The sequence below is a fragment of the Canis lupus genome, chromosome 15 (genome assembly GCF_011100685.1).
Source record: "Canis lupus familiaris isolate Mischka breed German Shepherd chromosome 15, alternate assembly UU_Cfam_GSD_1.0, whole genome shotgun sequence".
Taxonomy (NCBI): Eukaryota; Metazoa; Chordata; class Mammalia; order Carnivora; family Canidae; genus Canis; species Canis lupus.
The window spans coordinates 47,505,713-47,524,271 of NC_049236.1; positions in this window are offsets into that span (position 1 = coordinate 47,505,713).

Here is an 18,559-nt window from a genome sequence, read left to right on the forward strand (position 1 = left end):
AATCAATTGAAATTTAAAAAACCAAATAGCAATGTCCTCTGAAGGAATTATTTTTGAGAAGTTGAGCTTTACTTTAATGATATGAAAAAAAATCAGAGAATAGGCAGCAGATTAATTTATATTTAAGGCATGACTTTTATTGCCTTGATTTCAATTTGGAACCAGTATTTTCAGGAGTTTAAAATGACTGTTGACATGTGGGAAGAATTTTGAATTTGGGCTGTAATTTAAGCACTCAACATCATTATTAGTCCCTCCATTAAAGTGAAAAAAAAAAAAAAAAGAGCACTTATAATGTGCCTCCTGTGATCAAAGCAACATGCTAGGCACTAGAATACCATGAAAAGGAAAAAGGAGATGGTCTGAGGGCTAGACTCAGGCCAGCATGGAGATCTGACCCGAGCCTCCATTTTCCAGGGTAAAAAGAAGACCTGTCAATGTAGCAACAAAGAGCCTCATATGAGAGAGCAGAATGTCACCCTAGGTTTCCAAGGCTTTTGCTAAGTTTTAGTAGATGGACTCAAGAACTCAAGATAAGAAAATATGGAATGTGGCCATTGGACAAATTAGGAAGCATGTTGTAATATATTTTCTGCTACTTCCTTTTTGTATTTTTTGTCCCCCAGTTTTTTACAACCCTAGAGCTTCAGTGTTAAGAAAAATACAGAAATGGCAAGTCTGAGTTGCTCTGTAACCCAATAGATAAGGCACTTGATTAACTTGGAGGATTTGGCATTCTGGAATCTTGAGACTGGGAGTTCTTTAAAGATAATTTTTCATTACAGGGGTCTGAAAACCACAAACAGGATTTTCCACCCTTTACTGAAGAAGGCTAAGTATCACATCTACCTGATTTCAAGTAAACTTAGGAGATTTAGCTGTGCAGTTATAACAATCCTCCATGGTAATGTTAGGAAGAGGGGCTATCTTTGCCTCTTCACACAAAGCAAGCCAATTTTAATTTGTTTTCTTTCTTGAAAAATGGGGAGTGTGAGAGGGAAAAGTAATTTCCCCTAACATCTTCTGGTTGTTGTAAAGTCTGTTGAGTTACTACATCACGTTTATCAAATTTGCCCTCATCTCTGAAGTGAACCTGAGTCCTTTCTGAGGACACTGAGGGATCTGTAGAGACCAAAGAAGACCTCTCACTTTCATGGCATGTGCTGTCAGTGCTAAATGTCGGATGGATCATTTGGAAACTAGTGAGGTTCTATAATTTTACTTGGGCTTTCTTGCTGGTTAATCTTAGTACAATTTACCTCGTTAATTTGTTCTTAATGAGTTCATCAGCAATGATTTAATACAACTCTGAGGAACAGCTTTCTTTAGTCTTTAATTCGCGACAGTTCCCCTTCTATTTGGCAGTACATTAATGGAAATGGAAAATTGCCTCATTCTAAATGTCAGAATAATACTGCACCAAAAACAATTCAGTCATGTCTTTCAAACCACGCACATATGGTTCATCACCAAATGTCACTGTTCTTCCCCCTTCCCCCCATGCCCCCCTCCCGCCTGTACCTTCCTTCTTTATTTTCCATTTGCCTGTCTGTGGTGATCATTGTTTGGATTAACTTTCTAATAGCTTTGCATAAGCTTTATTTCTCCTGCTGTCCAGGAACCAGTTCTCACAATACTAGTTTTACCTAGATCCTTAGAATTGGCAGAGTTCACAAATCAGGTGACAGCTATTGCTTTTAGTATCGCAAATGTCTTTCATCTGCTCTCAAAATTGAAAAAAAAAAAGTTTGTGTGAAGTTTCTTCAAAATAATTTTTGTGCATAATTTTGGGCTATTTTGTGAAGTTCTCTGAGTAAAACTGTATTCCTCACTCTGTCTATGCTAAGTTAGCTCTTCTCCCTCTCCTGGGTTGATGTTGAAGAAAATTTCTCTCTTAGAATAAACGCTTTTAATATAAATATTTTAGTTGTCATTTTTGGGAGTAGGTTCATGTGGGGAACACCCACAATACAGTTTTACTTGCACTTAAGGATACAAACTTTTAATTGCTAATCTTAATTCACTGACACTTAAAGGACATTTCAAGGAAATTTAAAATTAGTCAATACAATAGACTATCTAAGAAGTGTCCATTTTTTCAAAGGGAAAGTCAAAAAATAGAGCAATTTCCAAAATTATTCATCAAGCATCACTTTCATGGGTCAACTTCTAAAGAGTATTTTAAATAAGTTTTTCTTTCTTAAAGAGACCTTACTTCAGCTAATATATGAAGAAAAAAATTTAAGAAAAAAGAATCGCCACTCTTGAGTGTATATTTTTTAATATCCTTATATATAAAGTACTTGTCTGAGAGGCACCTGGGTGGCTCAGTTGGTTAAGCATCGAACTCTTGGTTTTGGCTCAAGTCATGATCTTGGGGTCCTGAGATAGATCCCTGCTGAGGCACCATGCTCAGCTGGGAGTCTGCTGTTTGAGATTCTCTCTCCCTCTGCCCCTCCCTTCTCCACTCTCTCTCTCCCTTTCTCCAAATAAATAAATAAATCTTTAAAAAAAAGTACTCGTCTGAAACTAGAATTTTGAGTCTTAATTAATTTATTGGTTTTGCTTTTTATTTCTACCAGCAAGCTGACTCATCTGTGAAGTATGAATATTTTAAATCAAGTAAATGTTTTCTAAAGACTGAGGATCACTTGTTTAAGCAGGCAGAAGGTAATCAGAGGGTAAGTTGTAGTTCTGCATTACAGATCAAGAATATTACCTGATTTCTCTGTTTTTCTTTTCCTCTATCTAGTGGTAGATATTTAAGATATTTGCCAATTTTAGGCTGCAGAGACTATATAATTGCTCTCATAATAATTACATATTTTTCCACAATTTACTTAGCATCCACTGCGTCAGGTGCATTTGACAGGTTATTGAATCTAATTTTCCTGAAAACAGTGAGGTAAAGGTTGTGACAACAATTTTCATGGAGGTTTAAAAGCCTGTTTGACGTTATAGAGATGGTATGTACATGGGGCACTACAGAGATGGTATGTATATGGGCGTTACAGAGATGGTATGTATATGGACATGCTTTCCTTATTCCACACTTTTTCTCTTATCTATAGTATTTACAATAGAGAAGGAAAGAACGTAAGGGGTAGTTTATTGTCAGTAGTCATATGGCCCCTTCTAGAATGTTCCAGTGACACAGAATTCATGTATTTCTAAGGCAGGCAGACCATTGTGGAACATCTCTAATGACAGAACACGATTCATTATATACAACTGAAACATGTCCTATACTTTTGCCCATTGTCTTTTTTCTATCTCCTATAATAATATAATTAGTCAAATCCTTCCTCCATGTGATACCTTTAGCTGTTTGAAGGCGCTACCAATTTCTTGAATTGATTTCTCCTCTAGGCAAAAGCTTTCCAATTCCCTGCTCTAGATTCTTCACAATAAGCCCAGAACAGGGCACAATAGACCTATGAAATCTGAACCAACATAGAATAAAAAAGAATTCAATTTGGACATTTTATTTTTTACATGTAGACCCACATGGTAGTCTGTGTGTGTACACGTGTGTGTGTGTGTGTGTGTGTACACGTTTGACTGATTTATGTAAGTTTGGGATCAAGTAAAAAAATAAATGGCAACATACCTATTCTGTACTAATGTAACTGACTTTTTGTCCCTAACATAAAACTTTATACTCTTCATGTGTTTATACACACTGACTTGGCCTATCGGTGTAGTTTTTGTTTCCATCATTTGATGCTTGAATCCTTTTTTTGCCTTCACATCTTTCTGACATCACTGCATTTCAAAGAATTTTTTTTTCTAATTTGTTAGTCAAGCAGTTGATATAAATCTCAAGGTAGGCCATATTTAAGAACAAATTCCTAGAACATCCCATGGGCTTTCCTCCAGGACACTTACAGATCAGCCCATCTGACTGGCTATTATTTAGGATTTCCTGAGTCATCCCAAACTCTCTAGAGAAAATAAGGGCTTCTCCTGAAGCCTCCACCTCTGTCCCCAGACACCACTTCAATCATCTTCTTCTTGTGATCATTAGCTTTTGTTTTATTTTCAAAGTTACATCTGGATGTCAGCCTTCATGTTATTCTTCTTACATGGTCTTTGTTCTTGGCTCTCTCTGCATGATATTCATCTTTGCTTTTATAGGCCATTTGTTCACACATTATTAATTTATGTATTAAGTAAAACACACAAAAACATGCTCATTTACCGGGGACTTTCTATGTATATTAAACAATGCGTGCCAATTACTAGACCCTCATGAATACATCAAAGACTTGCTTCCTGAGGTTTATTTCTAAAGCAGAGTTCAACCAGTTGTATCATGCATAAGTTTCTTCAGATTCCTCCTTTTAATCTTTCTTAAACACATCCTAAGAGTTCTGTAGACTATGGCTCAAGGTGCCATGTTTTACTCACTTTCAAACATTACTGGACTCATAGTAGATGCTCATAGGAGAGGCTCAATTCTTTCTAAAGCATTGTGGATTTCAGCCAAACTGAATTCTGATCACTTATGATTGCTTTCACATGAATTTCACTTCTAAATTCTTCTACTTAATCTTTCTTGCGTTTTTGGAATGGCTATTTTTGGAGTGACACCTCATTTTTTTCTTCTTCTCTTTTAAAATTGTGTGTTTTACCTACTAGAGTTCATTTGCGTTGGCTTGACACTCCCTTTCCTTGTGATCACTACACCCAACGTAGTCCCATCATGTCCACAGAATCCTGACACTTTCACATCACCAATAATGTTTTTTCTGGATGCTCAAAATTAAGTTGTGTATAATCTCAAAATCCTGGAGATATGATAGTTTTGTTCACAATCCACAGTAACTAATAACAAGTAAATAAACAAATTCAAAGGTTTTTTTCTGAATTCTAATTTTCTTTTTTAAACCAGAAAAACAACTCTAACACTTCCTGAGTGCCTCTTCTCTGTTAAGCACAGTCATTGCTATGATCATATAAGTTTGTCTCTAAGGTATATGAAAGGCTTTTCTGGTCAACTACTGCTTTAAGCACATTGTTTTGTTTGTACTGGCTAATTAGAGAGATGAAAGGTAGATCAAAAATATATGCCACAAGTAGAATGAAATTTCATTCTTTTTTTGACTGTTTCAAGCAATTTGAATGATTTATAATTCAAGTAAGCTTTTATTTATATAAATATATGCACATGATAAGTGCTCAGTAATATTAAATAATGACAAAGCTGAGTTTTTGTTTTGTTTTTTTAAAAGAATAACCTTTCATTTTCTGGTTCTTGCTGTGACCAGAATATCGAGTACCAAAATAAAACCATAACATGTCTTGTGATTGTTGTTAACTGGCTGGAACCAGCATATATCAGAGATCAGAAGCTTATCCTCATAAGAATTTTAAGAGCAAAGAGTTTCAGGTTACATCATAAATTCTTAGGCACATACCCAAAATGCATACCCACACCTTAGACTTTCTGAGATCTTTTTCTTATAAGTTCTTCAGCTACAAATGGTAAGGTGTAGTGGGCAAAATGCTACCCAAGAGTCAGGGGAGCTGGATTCTAGTATTGTCTTTTATTATGAATGGATTCCACTGGAAGGAGTGCCAGATTCATTACAACAGACCAATGGAAATGGCACATGAGTCAGATCTAACAGGACTAAACTTGCTGGCACACTGGTCTGGTATCTAAAATATAGTATCTGTATTAGTGTGCTATGGTTATCACAACTAATTACCACAGACTTGGTGGTAAAGCAATAGACATTTATTCCCATATTGTTCTGGAAACTAGAAGTACAAAATCAAGGTGCCACCAGGCCCATGGTCTATCTGAAGGCCCTACGGAAGAACCTTTCCTTACCTGTTCCTATTTCTGGTGGCCCAGGCATTTCCTGGCTTGTAGCTGAACTATGTCATTCCAGGCTCTGCTTACCTCTGCCTTTGCATAACCTTTTTCTCTATCTCTGTGTATGCTTTTCTGTTTCTTATAAAAACATTTTCATTGGCTTGAGGGCCCACCCTAACCCTGCATGATGTTATCTCTGTTCTTAATTTAAGTGTGGTTTTCAGAGGCCCTATTTCTAAACATAATTTCTAAATTCTATTTATTTCCTACTTCTAGATTCCCTGTAGATATAAATTTGGGAGTGGGGAACACTATTCAAATGACTATAGTATGTAAATATACATGGTAACTTTTGATTTAAGCCAGTTTCAAGTCATTTATTAATCCATTGTTTCAATCATTCAACAAAGATTTATTGAAAACCTATTATACAGCAGAGCAATGCTGGGTATGAGGATGCTGTCCACAAATAGACATAGACTACAATTTTATGGAGCTTCCTAGAAACACCTAAAGGGACCCTACTGCATATATTCCTAAAGCATGATCTCCATATGGACTTGAGCAGGCATATTTTTTTCAGCATGTACTTCTAATATAGACTTCTGCACTTATTTCTTAAATTATTATATGAACTACTCCACTGATGCATATGTATACACTCAAAACTTTAAATTTAAAGGGCATCAATGTAATATAAGTAAATAGAAATAAAAATTACAATATTGTCTTTTGAATCTTTATTGGCCATTTTATGCAAGTCATCCTTTTAGCAAGAATGCTCTGTAGACATCTGTTACATTCTAATATTGTGAGCAATGCCATAGTTCTAGTGGTTTTATCTGTTTGGAGCAATACCCCAACCAGAATTGGGGAATCCAGGGAGCAAACTGTAGCCTCTATGATATTGGAATCACAAATGATATCCAGGGTATCAGCACTTCCCCTCAGCCTCCAAGAGCTGACTGATGGTCATACAAGGCTTCTATCACACAGGAGGAATGGGATACAAGTAAAAATACAAGCAGGATTTAATAGTCATGGTAAGGGTTGGAGAAGACTGGAGATTATGGGTCTGCATGTTCTTGGGGCCTGTAATGGATAAGTCACACTAGGATTCTGTACTAAGCTCCAAATATACTATCTACCACAGTTAGGGATGGTTGGGATTTGGATGAGGCTGAACCTGAGAAGTGAATTCCACTGTGTTTGATACTGAGAAGACAGGGAAATGCAAGAGCGGACACTGGTTCTGCCTGTGATGAACTTAATGACTTAAGAGAAAGGTAATCTCGTAGGCCTTACTTTCCTCAGGAAAATGAAGGTAATAACACTTAAACTACTTCAACTCAGAATTTTTTTTTTTTTAGGTATTTATTTATTTATTTATGATAGTCACAGAGAGAGAGAGAGGCAGAGACACAGGCAGAGGGAGAAGCAGGCCCCATGCACCGGGAGCCCGACGTGGGATTCGATCCCGGGTCTCCAGGATCGCGCCCTGGGCCAAAGGCAGGCGCCAAACCGCTGCGCCATCCAGGGATCCCTCAACTCAGAATTTTGGTCAGGAAACCTTTGCCATCTCTTCTGGAAATAAGACCTACTACTGTAAGATTCTATTGTTTTTCAGTAAGTCAAATGTTGCAAAGGAAGAAACTTGACTCTTCTAATGAAGACAGTTAAAATCTCATACTCAAAGCAGAAAGAGGAATATTTTCAAGTAAATCTATCTTTTTATGGACTCAGGAGTGTCACAGAGAACATTAAGCTGTTGTATGTTTCCCTAAAGAGATATGGTTGATTCATAAGTGAATATCTTTGAAGGAAATTTTATAGACTAAACACATATGTAAATGCTGCCTTCATGGGCGTGTGTTGTTTGATTGGGAGCATTGCTGGTTCATTCCAATGTATTCACAGAGGGAAGTTCATTTGCTGAGAAATAGAGGTAACCAATAAATATTTATTAAAAACTGGCAGTACCGGAATGAATCCTAAATGGTTAGAAGAATTTGATTCTCATCCATTATTATTGAGGCTACCCATTTCAATATAATTTTGAAAGTCTTTTCTGCTAATTTTTAGCTACTGTGTTAATCCCTTAGAACTAACAACAGAAATACAACCATAATATCATATTGGGATTTGTGGTGCTTATTTTATAAGAAGTGAAAAACCAACATACTCTGAACAGTTTCATGTAATAAAAATGATGGGATCATCGGAGTTGAATAAGCAATGGATTGGACATCAGAGGTCTAGTTCTCCCATGAGCCCTACTGACCATTACTACTGACCATAAGACTGATACTTCCTATTTTTCAGGTAAAGTTTGTTCTCCTCCTTGAGTGTCTTTTTTTTTTTTTTTTTTTTTTTTTTTTTAGTAAAGAGGCTGGGTAGATCTGTAAGTTTCCTGATACAAACATTTTGTGACTCTGAATTACCATTGTTTTCTCATGGTTACACTAAGTGCTTCTACCCTCCATCTGCCTGGCTCAGTTGAACAATTATCTATCCATTATTACTTTCCTAACTATTCTTTACCTCTGAGAGAGCCACTTGCTCCTTTTTTAGTGTCCCTGCTCTCTTCTTTATGTTCATAGCAGCCCACATGGATCAATCAGGGTTCAGAGCAAGATAGACCATACTACTGATTTCAAGCTGTGTTTAATTCAGAGAATTGGATCCTAAGAGGATAGGAGGGACAGAATTTAGAAAGCCACTTCTAGACTATTGATTTGAAGGTCACACCACCATAGCAGGTACCCAGAGATCAGAAACTTCTGCTGCCACACTTTCTCCCATGGTCATAAGCTGATGGCTAGGCTCTGGGACATGGAGTCCAGTCACCACCAACACATCTGTATGACCTTGCTTGCCAGTATCAATACAGGCAGGAGACAGTTGCCACCCGAAATTCATTTTGAGCTATCTTTTAAGTTCATTTGGTAAGTTCTTGTTCAGACTTTAAAGCGTAGCTTCAAGTGCATATGGGAAATGTTGAAATTAGCTATACCTTCTCTTCAACTAGAGAGACAGAGGAATTGTGGTTAGGAGGGCCAACCCAAATGTCTACCAAAGCACGTATAATACTTGACATGCTGAATTTGTTTATTTTACATGGATGTTCTTACCAGTCTGTAAGCCTCTCAAAGGCAGGAACCATGCCTTATTCATTTTTTGTATCAATAAATCAGGGGAAAGAAAAGTTTGAAAAGATTATAGTCCATTCACAAAGTGTGTATCAATAGTAAACACTGGAAAAGTCTACCTAACAAAGGTTGGAAGACCAGTGAAGGTTGGAATGGTAGGAAATCTTAGGAAAAGATTTAGATTACAACATGAGTTTTTTTATTTTTAATTATTTTTGTTTTTTATATTCATTATTTTTTTATTGGAGTATAGTTGACACACGTTAAATTAGTTTTAGGTATAAAACTTCTCTAGTAATTCAACTTCTCCGTATGTTATGCTATGCTCACCTTAAGTGCAGCTACCATCTTTCACCATACAACTCTTACAATATCATTGACGATATTCCCTATGCTATGTCTTTTCTTTGCATATTTACTCATTCCATAATTGGAAGCCTGTATCTCCCACTCCCCTTTAACCATTTTGCCTGTCCCTTATCCCCCTTCACTCAGGTAACCATCAGTCTGTTCTCTGTATTTACAGGTGTGATTCTTCTTTTTTTTATTCATTTTTTGTTTGTTTTTTAGATTCCACATATGAGTGAAATTACATGGTATTTTTCTCTCTTTGCCTGACTTATCTCATAGCATAGAGGTTACAACATGAGTTTTGAAGAATGGTAAAATTTGGATGGACCCAAAGATGAAGATAAAGATGTCACTATGGAGAGACTCCACTAGTAACACTATGAGTACCTGGAGTTGCCTCTTCTCAAAAAAGAACCTTCTCACATACAACAATCTTTTTCATTTATTCATTAACTCATTTATAAATGTTTATTAAGTGACTATTAGATATGTCATCTATTTTCCAGGGGCTGGGGATATAGAAATTAATAAGACAGGAAAAATGTTCAGAGAAGAATTGAACCTTAGTAGACAGAGCAAATATTTTCAGATGTTGATACATTGTTTGACACTGTTTTTTATATTTTATAATAGTTTGTGTGGTTGAATAACTATGCCTCCCCATCCCTTTTTTTCTTACATATGTGGTTTAAATGGTTCCTAATATGTTTGGCAATGTAGAAATTCTCATATAGGCTCTGCCAGATGGTCTATTGTTTAAATGTTGAATAGTTGCATTACACTATAATAGATGTTAACACAGTTGTGGAGAAGAGAGTAATAATAATAATATAGTAAGTAAGAGATATGGAGTCTAGTTAGCCTATTTATTGCCTACTTCATCCCTCACCTTTTGGAAAACATGAGGTTAACAGGGGAGATAGTAAGTAGGAATGGCATCTAATTTGGGGTTTATGTTAAGATTTTGTTCAAAGCCAAAACAACACTTTCTGGAGAATGCTAAGTGAGTTCAGGCTCATATTTGTTTCCCATAAATATATCTTCACCCGATCTGTTAATGGATTTATATAGTATGATGAAGTATCTCCCTGACTTAATCATTGTTCCATGCCTTATTTCATCTAGATTGTAATCTCTTCAAGGGAAGCAACCTCTTAAACTCTGTAATTGCCATGTCAACTTTTCCTTTATTTTGTCTGCCCTGAAACTCATTGGTCACTTGTGTGCTTATGTCATATTATTGTGTGATCATTCTGCAAAGTCTTTCCATCATTTAACCATTTTATTTCTATTTAGCAAGCCATCTGGAACCATCTACACACTTGGAAAATGTCTCCCTGCCTTTGTAAAAGTCCTAAACAAAATCTGTTTCCTAGAGCAAACTCTTGGGTGAGACACTGTTTATTTATTTAATTTGAAGAGACATTTATTTTGACCTTAGAAAGAATAATCCCAGGATTATGTGTGTGTGTATATATATATATATATATATATATATATGTATTTCCTAATTTTTATTTTGAGAGAGAGAGAGCACATGCACACATAAGCAGGGAGTTGGTGGGGGGAGGGGTGTATGCAGGGAGGAGGTGCAAAGGAAGAGGGAGAGGGAATTCCAAATAGATTTTGCACTGAGCACTGAGCCCATGTTGAGCTTGATCTCTCCACCCTGAGATCACTACCCTAAGATCAGGACCTGAGCCAAAACCAAGACTCTGATGCTTACCTGACTGCACCACACAGGCCTCTTGCATGTTTGTATGTTTTATATTCTGCTTTTATAACAAATATTTAGAGCAAATATGATTTAATATTGAATCAATTCGTATTTGTAATTATTACCATTTCTAATGTGTAATCTGCCTTTATTTTATAAAAAAATATAATAGAAAACATCCAAAATAAGGAAAATTTGAAATATCATAGATTCCAAATAACAAAGATAATCATTATGATTTTAACATACTTCTTTCTAGTCTTTTCATGTAGCTGATATAAAAGAAAGGAATAGCTATATGTATTCTCAGAACATTTTTTAGATTGGTTACAAATGGTGTCTTTCCTCTAGTAGGTTATTTTTAGACATTCTACCTTTTTATTATGGGTCCCACTCAGAGCTGTATCTGGTTTATAGCAATTGGGGTCATCACTCCACCTTTGTGCTCTGGGAAGATCCATAATTCAACAGAGAACAAATTCCTCAAACTTCTGGGAAATAACTAAAAGGGAAAAAGGAGGAATGTAATCCTAAATGGAGGTTAAAATTACCTGAGACACTCCTATGGTTACATTTCAGCAGATGTAATTCTGATGTGTTAAGGGTGTCAAGGGAGACAGGGCTTCAACTTCTTTTAACTCCCCTCCACACACACCCCCCCCACACACACACACATCTCAGTACTTAAGTTTAAGGCTGTAGTTTTGGGAAATACTGTCTTCTTTTCCCTCCAAGATACCCTTGATATTGCTTTCGATCTGATTCACTTGAATACATTTAAGAGAATGTTTGTATGGTGGGGACATATAAAATACTGCATTTCAGTGATCCTAGTGATCCTATGTGCCTCTAAACATGAGCTTGATTCTATCAGTGTATGATTCCATTAATTGATACTTATGTTCTGCATTCCCCAGAACCTTCTGTAATGATCTTCATATAGGATAGAAGTGTGATCACTGGTTAGAGATCTCAGGCCTTATGGCCATCTCTGGCAAGTTATATAATATGGTCAATTTATCTATCCCTAACAATTTTCTAGAGACCTGTGATTTATCTGTTTCTAGTTTATCAATCATCTAGCGCATTTGTGTGCATTTTCTGATGTTAGGACTTCAATTTATTAGCTTATACGGTAAATTGTTTGCAAAGAGGGTTACAATTGTTATTCTCATTCTTATAAGTACATCTCTTTTCAAGGTGACTTGGTTGTGTCTTACATTAAGATGTGGAGTTTATTTTTCTACCCCTTGAATATAGGCTTAGCATGTTACTTGCTTTGGCCAATAGGATTATATGCAAACAAAAGCTTGATATGTGTTTGCCCACTGGGGCTTGCCTTCTTTTCCGATGCTAGGAAAGCTGCCGTGAAAACAAGGTAGATTAGCTTCCTTAGTGAGGAAAGATATGTGGAAAGATGCCCAGCTATTCCAGGTTAGCTTGGCCTTGGTCATCCAAGTGAGGCCATCCTAGACTCTGTAGTCCTCAGGGAGCCAATCCAGACCAGAAGAACTGCCCAGTCAACCCACAAAATCATGGTAAAAAAAAAAAAAATGTGTGTTTTCTTCCAGACAGTTTCTTATGGGAGTAGTTAGTTACTGAGTAAAGTTGAACTGATATAAAAATTGGTACCAGAAGTGGTAAGCAGTAACAAAACTCAAAATATGTAGCAATGGCTTGAGGATAAGACTGGAAGTGGAGGCTGAAAAAGCAGTGCAGAAACTGCTGTCAAAACCTGAAAAAAAGGCAAATGAGCTGTTAGAGGCTAGGAAAGTGCTGAGAAAACAGCAATAGCCAGCTGAAAAGACGATAATCCATGATATATAGCTTCAAAACAGTTGAAAAAGCTGTCATAGGATTTTAAAATGTACCTAATCACCTTTTAAATATGCCTAAGACAATTTTATGGCCAAATGGTTAAGGCGTCCGTTGGCTTCTCCAGCTGCACTTGATTCAACACTGTGAGAAAAAGAAGAGCTAAAGAAAGAACGATTTGGCAAGCAGAATTTAGAGATGTACAAGGAAGCCAAAATTTGGGGTTGGAAAATAAAGCTATTTTTCAAATCCAAATTCTCCAGAAGGCAAAAGATTCTCAAAATAAAAAATGGCTCCTTGATAAGGGTAAATCAAATGTATGGCTATCAGATCCTTTTAAAAGTCTTACTGAAAAAGGTAAGGTGGTGCCTAGTAGACTCTCATGTAGACAAAAGAGCTTTCAGTAATTTTAAGAGTACTTTTCTATATCAGCCTGATATGCTGCCCAGAGAGATGACTTTTCCAAAGGAATTGTGGATGTAGATTTTGGAGCAGGAGTGAACTTGATTCTGCATCATAGTGGAATTTATAAAGCTTGGTGAAAATTTTTGCTAAAAAGAAAAGAAACAGAAACCAAAGTAAGCCTCTGAGCCCCCTCTTTCCATAGATAGGACTCAGGCTTCTAGAGAAGCACTGAACAACATACTTGGGAACCATTCCTGAGGATAATATTGGCCCCAATTAAGGAACATGCCCTGCTCCCGGAGGGGAAGATCTTGGTAATGTTTGCTTGGCAAGATTTCACACTAGCTGTCATCCAGTGTAACTGTACTTCTTTCTTCACATTTTGAGTAGAGGTGTCTATTGCTGTTACCTATTCTTTTTCAGTATTATATGGTGTGTGTGTGTGTGTGTGTGTGTGTGTGTGTGTGATATAGTTAACTTTAGTGCTAAGTCTCTGAATAAAGAGGAGTCACACTTGAGAAGCTGTACCTGAAGAGCTTCATCTGTATCTGGATCTTATTTAGATGAAGATCTTAAACTTCAAAACTAATACCATAATAATATGTGACTTTTGGGGAAGAGAAAGAATGGATTTTGCATGTAGAAGAAAGTTCATTCTGTGGTCAGAGGGCAAACTGTGGTGGATTGTTTACAGAGATGGCCACAATAATTCCTGCTCTTTATATACACATCTCTTTGTATTGTGACTGCCATTCTTCCTAACAAGAGGTGGAGTTTGACTCTTGCTCCTTTGAAGCAGAGCATTGCCATGTGACCTGATTTGGACAATGGGACATGAGGAAGACAAAAACCCAGGCACACAAATGGTTATACATTAAGATTTGCCCTCTGTGGCTGCACAGGTCATCCTTGTGCAAGGATGTGACACTCCTGACCAGCCAAGAGACCATAGGGAGGAGAATCAGGGAGGAGAAGCTTATGATTGCCACACTCGTGGGTGGGGCCATCCTGACCATGTAGCTCCTGCTGAGCCACCTGCTGACTGTAACCACTTGAATAAAAGGCAGTTAAGACTAGCATAACTGCCCAACTGCCCAAATGATCCCAGTGCAAACTGCCCATCCACTGAATCATGATTTATTAAGTCATTGTTGGAAACAGCTAAGTTTTGGAGCACTTTGTTTGGCAGCAAAAGCTAATTGATACAGATTCTTCATTTAAAATGCAATTTATATCTTCATAAAATTACCTTTTTCATGAACACTGCAACAAACAATATATAGAGAAGATTATATATATATAGCTTTTGCTTTCATGTTCCTGAATACAACCTTCTTGTCTTGAATCTCAAGAAGTTCTGTTAATGCTTTACCTACTTTGTTTTTTTTTTGTTTGTTTGTTTGAGGACCTTAGTGTTTGATTTTGGATTCCCTTCCAAGATGCCCTCATAATTAAGTAGTTTTTGACCTGTTTAAATTTGTTTAAATTCAACCTGTCACATTTATAGGATTCCCACTCTTCTTCCTAGAAAATTCTTTTCTTCCCTAAAAAGATTCCTTGCCCTTATCTCCTCCTTTTTTTAAACAGACTTCTTTCCTTTGCCATTTAGGCATTTAGTGTTTATTTTCAAATGCTTGTTCTTTTTGGGCTGAGTCAAACATTTTTCCTGAGTTTCCAATAAGCTGTTCTTAAACAGTCTCCAGACTTCTTCATGGTTATTTACTTTCAGAACTATTTCTTTCAGGATTTTTTTTCCTAAGAAGAGCCCAAATTTTGTCATAGTTCCCTTTTCTAAAATTGAATAATTTCATGATGAATATTTTCGGTTTTCCTTTCTTGCCAGAATGTTGGACTTAATCATGTGGTAATTACTGTTAAACAAGCCCTCCTTGAGGACATCTCTCTTATGAACATCCCTTCAGATGAACAACACCATCACCTCCCCTCTTCTGAGATATTTAAAAATGAAGGCTTTGCCCTCTGTTTAAAGTGTATTCCATAATCCTATTGGGGAGATTCAGATGGAAATGAGGTAGAAGGGGTAATTTTGTTATTTCTTTTGGCCCTTTCTCTGTTTAATTAGCTCTCCCTGTAAGGGCATACCTCTATAGCATCTACATTACAATTATTTGTAAGTTATCTTCCATACTAGACTCAAAATATTTGAGAATAAAGTTCAGGTTTCCATCATCTTTGTATCTCTTAGAGTAAATCCAGTATGCAGGAATTACATTATAAATATCTGAATAAATAAACAGTTAACAAATAAATTGATGAATGCATCCAAGCTGTGACCCCGGCTAAGAACTCCTATGGTGGGAAAGAGAGATGGTTGGACCAGAAAAGTTGCCCTCCTGAATGAACTGTTTCTCTCACCACTATTGCCTAGTCTTGCTTCCCTACCTTATTGTGTCTTCCTTAAAGGGAAGGGATAGAGTTAAAGAAACAGAAGATTCATAGCAACAAATAACATTCTGTCTCCTCACTCAACCTGTATATACTACACAGCTATTATGTATCACTCAGAAACAGTTTGGGCCTGTTGTACTTACTTCTTCTGCTTGGAATCCCTTTAAAAGTTAGAGAGCAATCTAGAAGATGGTAGTGGCACATTTCTCGAATCTCTCTATCCATTAAAATAAATAAAGCAATGACTCTGGCCAAACCAAAGATCCATATACAAAACCATATGAAAATATATCTCTCTGAGCCTCCAAATAGGAGTGGTGGCAAACCACCAATTCACCAATACAAGGTATTCATATCTATGGGGGGAGAAACAAAAGGAATACAACCAGATTGCCGTTCTGAAAATGGTGAGCAGTAAGCTAATCTGAGAAACAGCAGTCAAAAAGAACATGACAGGTTTCTGTAGGATCTAATTCAAAGAAGAATACAATGGATTATGTTGCTATAAATTCTAATGGTGCTGGAGGTATTTGGGCCTATAAACTCTCAAAATTATTAAAACAAAGTTGTCTTCCAAGACTAAGCCCTGAACTAAGGAGAAACAGAAAATGAAAGCATGCAAAAATGACTTGCCCTCCTAACATTTGAAAATTGCATGCTACTTGTGGTAGGCTTAATAATGACCTAAAGATATCTTCATCTTAATCCCCTGAAGCTATGAATATTTTAGGTTGTATGGCAAAGAATTAAGGTTGCAGATGGATTAAGATTGCTAATGAGGCACGAACTAAATAAAATAGGGAGATTATCCTGAATCAGCCTGGTGGGCCCAAGTAATGTCAGGGGAGCTTATAAATGGATGAGGGAGGCTGAAAAGGCAGAATTAGAGAGATGGTAGCATGAAAAGTACTTGGTCTAATATCACTGGTTTTGAAGCTAGATGAATGAGACTATAGGCCAAAGGATATGGGTAATCTCTAGAAGCTAGAAAGAGCAAGGAAACAGAATCTCACCTACAGTCTCCAGAGAGATCCCAGCCTTGTTTACACCTTAAATGAGTTGACCAAGTGAGACCAATTTTGGACTCTGACTTCCATAATTATAAAATAATAAATATACATAGTTTTAAAGTCATTAAGCCTGTGGTAATTTGTTACAATAAGGATAGGAAACTAATGCACTAATATTTCAAGATTACTTAAAAGAAGTTAAGGAAAGGATAGAAGCTATGAAAGAACAACATAATGTTTTAAAATATAAATGAAGTAATTGGAGAAAAGCTAGATTTGGAAAAAAAAAAAGATGACAGACTCAGAAATGGAAAAGAAAAAAAGTTATTATACAAGTAAAGAATCAAATACAAAGGATATGAAAATGGATAAAACTACTGATAATGCCTTAACAGAAATAGAGGATGAAAAGAAGGAAAACATTAAAAATAAATTAGAGATTAAAAAGCAATTTGAAGGAAGTGATAAAGATAGATGTCATAGAGAAAGATCAACACATTTATATAGGAGTCATTATATGAAAACCAAACCAAGAATGTACTGCAACTAAAAGTTTTTTTTTTAATTTCTTGAAATACAAGATTATTTGCAGCTTATTAAAATATATACCATGTATTTAGAAAAATCTACACAGAAAGACAAACATTAAGGCATAGTTTAGTAAAAAAAAATATTGGATTAAACAAATCCCTTGGGCATTGAGGAAAAAGACAAAGCCATACATAATGAAAAAATATCGGATTATCATTGGAGTTTTCTAAATCAATACTTTAATCCAGATTTGTAATAGAATAACATTTAAGATACTCAGAAGAAAAATGTAAATCACATTTTCTATGTAGAAAGCTAACTGTAAACATAAAAGCTGCAAATAAATGGCTACTAACACGTAGTAATTTAGCAAATATTATTTCCATGAGTTCTACCTGAGTACTCTACTATAGAATGAGCTTTAGCCAACCAAAAGATGAGAGAGATTTTGAAGTCAATAATGCAATGTCTATATTTTCTGGCAATGTAGATATGGAACAATGATCAAAAATAAGAGAATGCAGAGTATTTATAGAAAGAAGATTGCTGATTAACAGTATTTACTGGGAGTAAAAGAATATTACTTGATATTAGATATCACACAAAAGAGTAGGGAGAAAGGAAAGGTTACTAGCTAATTTCAACATAGCTCATAGTAGAGACTCAATAAACAATAGCCAAAAGTACATTGAAGGGTACTATAAAAAAGATATTAATATAAGCTTTTAATATATTAGTATACCATATTTGTGTATATGTATGTATCTATACATATATCTTTATATATGAAACAAAAATAAGGCAGAAAATATTGATGTATTGATCATGTCAATAAACATAAGTAAGTTTAAATCACTCACAGAAATAAAAAAAAAATTTCAGAATGGTTCAACAAACCATAGTTGAACACTATGATACATTGTAGGTATCTGAGAAAAATTTAAGACAAAACTTACTGAGAAACATAAAATGAAATGTTATTGAGCTAATGGCTACAATTCATTCAATAACAGTACCAACTTTCATAAATCAGAAATTACGTTAATAGAGAAAACTTTTACATCTAAGTCAAATCACGTGGACAAGACATTGCTAAAATCATAAAAAAGTACCATATATTCAATAAAGCAGATACAACATATTCAATAAGGTAGATCTTAGATAAGAGGTATATATCAAAATCAATCCTAATAATGGAGGAGAGAGTTTCATCAACTGGATGGAATATTTATGAAATCAACTATATCAAAATACAGAAAAATAACTCAATAAATTCCACAAACTAGAAACAACATAAATAATTTAGACCATAATGAAAGAAAACTGAAAATTAATAACAAAATAAAAA